This window comes from Oryzias melastigma, linkage group LG6 (assembly GCF_002922805.2).
Source record: "Oryzias melastigma strain HK-1 linkage group LG6, ASM292280v2, whole genome shotgun sequence".
Lineage (NCBI taxonomy): Eukaryota > Metazoa > Chordata > Actinopteri > Beloniformes > Adrianichthyidae > Oryzias > Oryzias melastigma.
In genome coordinates, this window is record NC_050517.1 from 23,397,120 (window position 1) to 23,404,371 (window position 7,252).

The 7,252-nt window shown below is 40.1% G+C and overlaps 1 long non-coding RNA gene across 1 annotated transcript; it reads left to right on the plus strand.

Annotated features, from left to right (window-relative positions):
• Positions 1-813: 813 nt before the first annotated feature.
• On the plus strand, positions 814-1,718 carry LOC118598909. Its single transcript, XR_004948140.1, has 2 exons — positions 814-1,038; positions 1,123-1,718. It is a non-coding gene; the product is annotated as an uncharacterized LOC118598909 (long non-coding RNA).
• The last annotated feature ends 5,534 nt before the right edge of the window (positions 1,719-7,252 follow it).

The window sequence follows — 7,252 nt, forward strand, 5'->3', positions numbered from 1 at the left end:
TATGTGTGGCGGGGTTGTCTCTTCCTCATTCAAGTCATGTCACCGACCAGACTCTCCATTGTCAAGAGAGGCTTTCATCCGCTGACTTCAGATGTGCCTGTCATCCAGTCCAATTATATAGAGAGAAATAGGTATTGTTACACTCAGGGGATTGATTCAAGACAAAATAGAAAAGTGAAGGGAAGGCTACACAGTCATCTACAGCCACGCACCACTAGCTTGGAGTCACACACACTTTTACTCACACACAGATTTGGAATCACATGGACGAGCAACTTCAATATCTCAGTGATAACAAATCCTAAGAAGGTAGCACAGCCTCACTTGTGCCTCAGTGGAAAGTGTCTGGCAGGTGGGTTACAGTAATTTAAAATGGTGTGGATCGAGTGGCGAACCTTTGCCTCTGCCTCACTGTCGGCTGACAGACCTTCTTTTTATGGATATAACTGGCGGCTGATGGAGCAGCTGAGCAACACGGAGCTTAACAACGACGTCTACCTGCTGTCAAGAGCCAATCAAGCGCCAGTCAACAGCACTGACACCAGCAGTCTCCTCTCACCAATTCTTCCTCTCTGCTCTTTTGATTCTGATCTTCTCCCATACCAAAAACAGAATGAATGTCAAGAACCACCACTTACCTCCGACCATTCATGGGGAACAGCTCCAGTTTATGTAATACCATTTTCTCACACGATGCTGTGCTGCCATGTCAGTCACCGCTCAACACTCAGGAGAGATGATACAGTAGCGATGTAATTACTGGTTCAAAAAAAAAAGTTTTCAGGAATTGTTTTGGCAGCAACGACTCACTTAGAAGTGGAACAATAGTTAAGCCTTCCTTAAAAAACCCATCACCTCTCCCATCATTTCATTAGATTTGTCACACATATCTTTGTTTATGCACTGCAGTTATGACAGCTCCGGATGACAGACATCTCAGTTTAGACAATCCTGTTATGTGGAGCCAACCCCGTGTCTCAGCAGAGCCTCCAGCGGCCTTGCTTCTGAATCAGATTCAGCGATGTGGAACTCAGTTGGGTGAGATGCTGCAGGGTATGGGGAGGCAGGGGGGTGGGGGGGGTGAAAGGATTTTCTCCTAAGCTAAGTCTTTTCTCTTTGCAGATCCCCACTGAGCCAAGAGAGAAGATTTAAGCTCATATACACTTTCAGCTAGGTGGAAACACACATGTTTGCTCAGCTATTCTTTTCAGGACATCACGCTGACTTCCATTGATTTTGTTTCCACCACCCTATCCTTTAACCTTAACTATGTCTGGATAAAGTCTAACTTTAACATAACCCTCATTCACACCTCGGCTCTAAACCAGCCTGGGACACATGCAGATATCCCCATAAAACCTTTTATATTCCCAAAAGGTGGGAAATTTGATCATAAAAATGTCTGTAAGTTAATACATAGAATCCCAGACACACCCATAAGTGCACACGCAAAGTGTTTCATATTTGTAAGAACCCACCAGGGAAATATATAGATATATATCTATATATTTCCTCTTTGCTTATCCTCACTTTCCATTAATAAAGGATAAAAATGTATAAATTATCATCATTCAACAGAGGCTATAAGGTCCCCTTTGGAAGAGACGGCATCGATATGATCATGAATGAATATATCAACCCCTGAGCCGTGGACCAGTACCGGTCCATAGGTCACTTGGTAGCGGGCTGCAGACAAAAAAATAAATAAATAAATAAAATAAACACGTGCTAATTTCAAATATTTCCTTTTAGTTTATTTTTTGATCCTGGAGGAACTTTTATTTTGGAAAACTTGCCAGATTCTGTTCACAACATTCATCTTGGTTAAGTGACTTAAAGCGGCTGCATGGCTACCTGGATTGCTAAGCTAGTAGCTCAAAGCAAACAAAAATCAAACAGCAAAACGTGTTTGGAAAGTTTCTTGAGGAAGGAAAGAGCCAGTGAGGAAACCGAATAAAAGCCTTAGACTTCAGAGAACAATAAAGCTGCAGTTTACAAACAAAACCGGGAGTCTTCATCGACATATGGAAGTATTGACAGCTGTTCTCATGTAGCAGAAGCTGTTCTAAAATGAGGCGACAGGCTCTCAACTGTTTCACACACAGATAATAAAGTTGGAGACACTGTGAATTTACGTTTACATTACATTTGGAAAATACCAGTTTTATGACGGTTGCGTAATTTTACTTGTCTTTATTTATCCATCACACATCCATCAAAGTCAGACATAGCTGAAGCTAGCGTCTGGTTGTTAGCCTCTACTTTGATGCTGAAGGAAAAATCTTCATGACAAAGTTTCAATATTTTACGGAGAATGAAGATTCAATTAAATAAAGTTGCTGATTTGTGGAAACTCATAAAATTTTCCTACAGCAAGGCTGAATTAGAAACATCCGTTTAGAAACTTTAGCACAGAAAACGTTCCTTTGGGTTGAAAAAAACAAAACCCTATGAATGAGGATTAATGTAAAGACAAAATATGATCAATCTTTTTGTCCTGAAAGATAGTCAGAGGTAACTTTGTTTCATTTAATCGTTATCATCTCTTTAAAGTATCTACTGATATTTTTAGACTTTTCTTTTTTAGTAGTATTTTATTTTGAAAATGGATTTTGAGCTTAAAAATTTCAACTTTGGCCCCATTTGGGGAAAATATTGTCAAATTTTAACTGGTCTGTGCCCTTATAAAGGTTGGGGACTACTGCTTATATGTGTAGGAGATAAACACAAAGAATCAGATTGAGATGATTCGGAGGAGATGATTCTAGAGGAGGGACAGTTTTGGTGATGCTGACAGAGCTACCAGGAAAGAGGACTAATGGAGGACCAAAGAGGAGGTTCATAGATGCAGTGAAGATGGTGACCGCGAGGAGGAGGATTAGATTAGATGAAGGCAGAAGATTCAATAGATGCTATGAAGCAAAAATCAAAAAGTCATTCCAACGACTATGGAGTCTGAGGTGCATGGTTCAGTGCACAGTGGTTTGGCACTGATCTGATGTCATCACCAAACAATGTAAAAACTCCCTCACACACATACATTCCTGTAAACAGTACTTTGTCAGATCACCTAAAAATAACTACTTTTTGAGGACAGTACTTGAAGGGCATTGGGTGGGGAAAGGTTTTAGTCCAAGAAGATTCCCCTTTAGTAACTTGAGGGTCTGTAGTCACTTCATCCCTCCACTGTTGCTCTTTAGCTTTGAAGAAAAAATCTAACAATTTCAATACATAAAGGATTTTTAGAATTGGTTCATTTGTTTTAGTAAATTAGGTAACGTCAAAGGATTTTTAACATATCAGAAAACTGAGAAAAACTATGGCAACAGTGGTTTATTATTAGAATAATCTACAGATTAAAATAGATATACACACACCAATGCTGCAATGTTTATATATTTATATTCTATAGAAAAATGGTAAATGGCGTATACTTGTATGGCGCTTTCTACCCTCCTTCGAGGGCCCAAAGCGCTTCACAGTCACAGACTCATTCACCCATTCACACACACATTCATACACCTTGGAGGGTTTGACTTCACTTAGCTTCTCTCTGTTTTTAGTAAAATGGCAAAAGCATGAAGATGCATCAATGTCATCATAATGGAAAATACAGTATTTCGTTTGGCTTTTTTTTTTTTTTTTTGCACTTTTAATTTAAGTAAATCTGCTGCAGCTGGAGGATCTTTTTCAATACAGGATGCATTTTATTTTGAAAGGAACCTGTATGTGGCATTATCAAAATTAAAATAAGTAAATTTTGTTATATTAAAAAAACAAGTCAATTATTGTAAATATTTAAAAGTTTAATGTTATCAAATAATATATATATATAAGGAAATACTGGATAGAAACTGGACCAAATGGCTCATTTAACATTACAGGTTGCTGACCTAGAGAAAAACAAAACAAAGGTTTAAGCAAAGTCTACAGTTTCACTGCATTTAATCAATGTTTTGTGGTTTCTGCAACTTTGTTTACTGTCAGTCAAGACAGGGATTTTATTTTTAGTTCCCAGTTTCACAATGTCCTCACTTAGCTTCTCTCTGTTTTTAGCAAACCCAAACTTTTGTTTTGTGCTTGTGATCTCCAGAATCCGGTTTTGCTTCAGGCCCACTAAACTGTGTTAGTTTAAAGCTGTTTTTTGGAACCAGAAGTAACAGAAATGAGTTGAAGTGCACATTACACACATTTGTTTTCCTACCATCAATCTCCTTAACTCCTGCTAGGTTGTTTTGAAAGTGATAAATTCAGCCATTTAATGTCTATAATTAATAATTTATTATGCACCGCGTGCCACCGATTTAGATTAGGTTGTATCTTATTCAGGCGACAGTCAAACCCTCCAAGGTCACTCCTCATTTTTTTCCATTATCCTTTCTCAGTTAATATCAATACCACTGCTGTTTTCCTTCATGTGAGTCCTAAGTAGAAAATAAAACACCTGAGGGAAGAACTGGGATGTTGGTTCGCTGTGTTTTTATATTTTCTAATTATGTCTTGCGCTAGAACTGCCAAATGGTTTTAGACACAATATGTTCCCACAGTTGTTAAAAATTTCGACTGGAGTGGAAAAATTATCTTTTTGAAAGGTGTTAAGGGGTGCAGCTCATCACAGCAGAGAACATTGGTGTTTCAGGGAGAAGATGAGACATAATTTGTTTCAATTCTGTGTTTTTGTGTGTGAGAAAAAGTGATAAAGTAACAAGAAGAATTGGCAGGCCAAGCAGTCGGCACTTAGCACAATGAGTAATCCGATAAAGATTCTCATAAAAATGTCCCGAGAAATCAACGCCTACCATTGTTGACATCACAATGGAAGTAGCATCTTCGCCGCAAAACGACCGGTCAAAAGTTAAGCAACTAACTGCTGGAAGCCAATGAGAAGTGAACACAAAGGACTTTTTGTGGTGTGGAAAACTGGTTGTGTGGACTTACTTTCTCCTTCTCCTTTTGTAGTGAATAAATGTGAGTGAACCAAGTTATCTTGCTGTCACCCCCCTCCTTTCTCCCTCTCCATGCCTGTCTTTCTCCCCTCTGTGTGTCTCAGAAATACACACATACTCTCTTGCACAAAAGAGGGAAAGTGTCACTATGGAAACAAGGAGGCGAGATTCTAAAAGCTACCTCTTGAGACGAGAGTTAAGACAACAAAAAGGAGTCCACTGTGTAAGTGGCAGAGAAAGAGTGCTATACACAGCATCTGAACCCCCCCCCCCCCCTTATTTGAAGATGCATACACTGTCATCAAGCTGCTCTGTCAGGCCAATTTACCCCCATTTAACTGACTTTTCACAGATTATTTGTCTATTTCCTCATAATAAGATGCATTCAAAAACTCCATCGCAATTTATGTGAAAATCTTGTGGCGTCCTGCGGTTAGATGAACATGTGGATGAACAGGCTTGTGTTTGTCGGCGTGTGGCTCGGTTGTAATATGCACCACACATTTTTTAATAGGGCTAATCCATTTTAATCCCACCTGCCACAGTTACCTTACAATGATGAATGTAAGCGTAAATGAGTTGAGACGCAGAGAAATGCCCGTGGGAGACAGAGGAGGAGGCTGGGAGGCAGATTTAAGTCTCTATATATGTGTGTGTTTGTCTCTGTCAGTTTGTGAGTGCGAGCCCGTGTTTTCTGCAGAGGCTGAAAACAGGTTTTTTTTTCCTCCCCTCTCTGCTCGGCTGAAGGCTATTTTCTGCGGGTCTACAGGGTCACCGCTGTCTTCCGTGATGTCTCCTTCAACTGTAATCAGCACCATGGACAGCAACACAGATCTGCCTCATTGCAGGCACCACAGCAGGCATCCATCTCAATAGTCTGAAAAGAGGCTTCCTGAGCTTTAGCTGCCGTCCTTTATCATTCCTGCTGATCTAAAAGAATTCGATAAATGAAAGCAGGCTGCCCATTAGACTTTGTTTGCTCCTTGATCTTTAATGGGAGATGTGGAGGAAACAGAAAGAATGAGCCTTACTTTGAAAGGTTTGAAGGTGGACCTTTTTTTAAAAATAAAACCCTTTGAAAAACTTTTCTTTTTTCTGATATTCAGGAAAAATGTAAAAAAGCAACATTTTTATCTGATCTACAGAAGTGAAGCATTTTGTGACAGCATCCCTCACCTGTGGTAGCTTCACAAACTAGTGTAAAAGCCAAAAAATAGGAGTTAAAAAGAGGAGAAGGGAGGGAGAGATAGGAGGAGTATACTACTGTACCAAGTGTGAGACTGCGTGAGTGTGAGGGAGCGATAGGGAGAGGGAAACACACACACACATGCACAGTGAGGGTGCAGATAGCGGGAGGGGAAAACCTCCTCTCTGAAAGGGATGATGTCAGTCTCTGCAGCTGAGCCCCGGTTCCCCACTCGACAGGGTAAAGACTTGCTCCTCCTGAAACACTCCGGCAGGCAGACACAAAACCCTCAGAGAAGACAGACGAAGGCAAAACAAAAAAAAAAAAGCACAGACCAGCCTGGTGACTTGAAATCCTGCAGGTACGTATGCCACATTATCACCCCCCATCTGCCAGTTCATTCATCAGAGTCTTTTGTTGTGTGCTGCCTGTAATCACGCCTTTAACTGCTGCCAGATTTTCAAAGTACCATCATGTTTTCACGGTGTATCTTGAGCGTGTGTGCCTCTTCAACTATGTGTTGGTGTGTGGGTGTTTATATTTAAGCAGGGGTGTGGATAGTGCGCACACACCCCGACACACTCACACAGGCAGAAAGTTTTTAATGAAGAGAAAAACTGCTGTGTACAGTTCTCCAGAGAGGAAAAGGCTTTCAATTATTCAAATCCAAATCAGACCCTTGGTCCCCAGAGCAGAGGGCATGTCAGATATTAAAGTACAAAGATTGCATGCATTTCTGTCTGTTGCATCATCGTTAAGAGAGCTCTTTTTTAGTCTGTATTGACGGGTTAAACCAATGCCCTCAGGATACGGGTGGTCAGACAGGTGAGATAGCAGTGGTGAGTCATCCTGTAACATTTCACTTTATAGCTTATAAACAAAGCAGTTTTCCTCAAACCTGACTATCACTCTCGCTCAATTGTCTTTTTGAGAAAAATGCTAATTTTTCCTATTACTGAGAATCTTCTGATTGCTAAAAAAACGCATGCAAAATGATTCTGTAAAAAAATCCAAGTTTATTTTTGCCACAAACCTCCTAAAGAAAAAGGAAAAAAAACAACAAAAAAGAAGCAGGTCACATTTCACCAGCAAACATCCATTTACGCACTCAGGCTGTTGG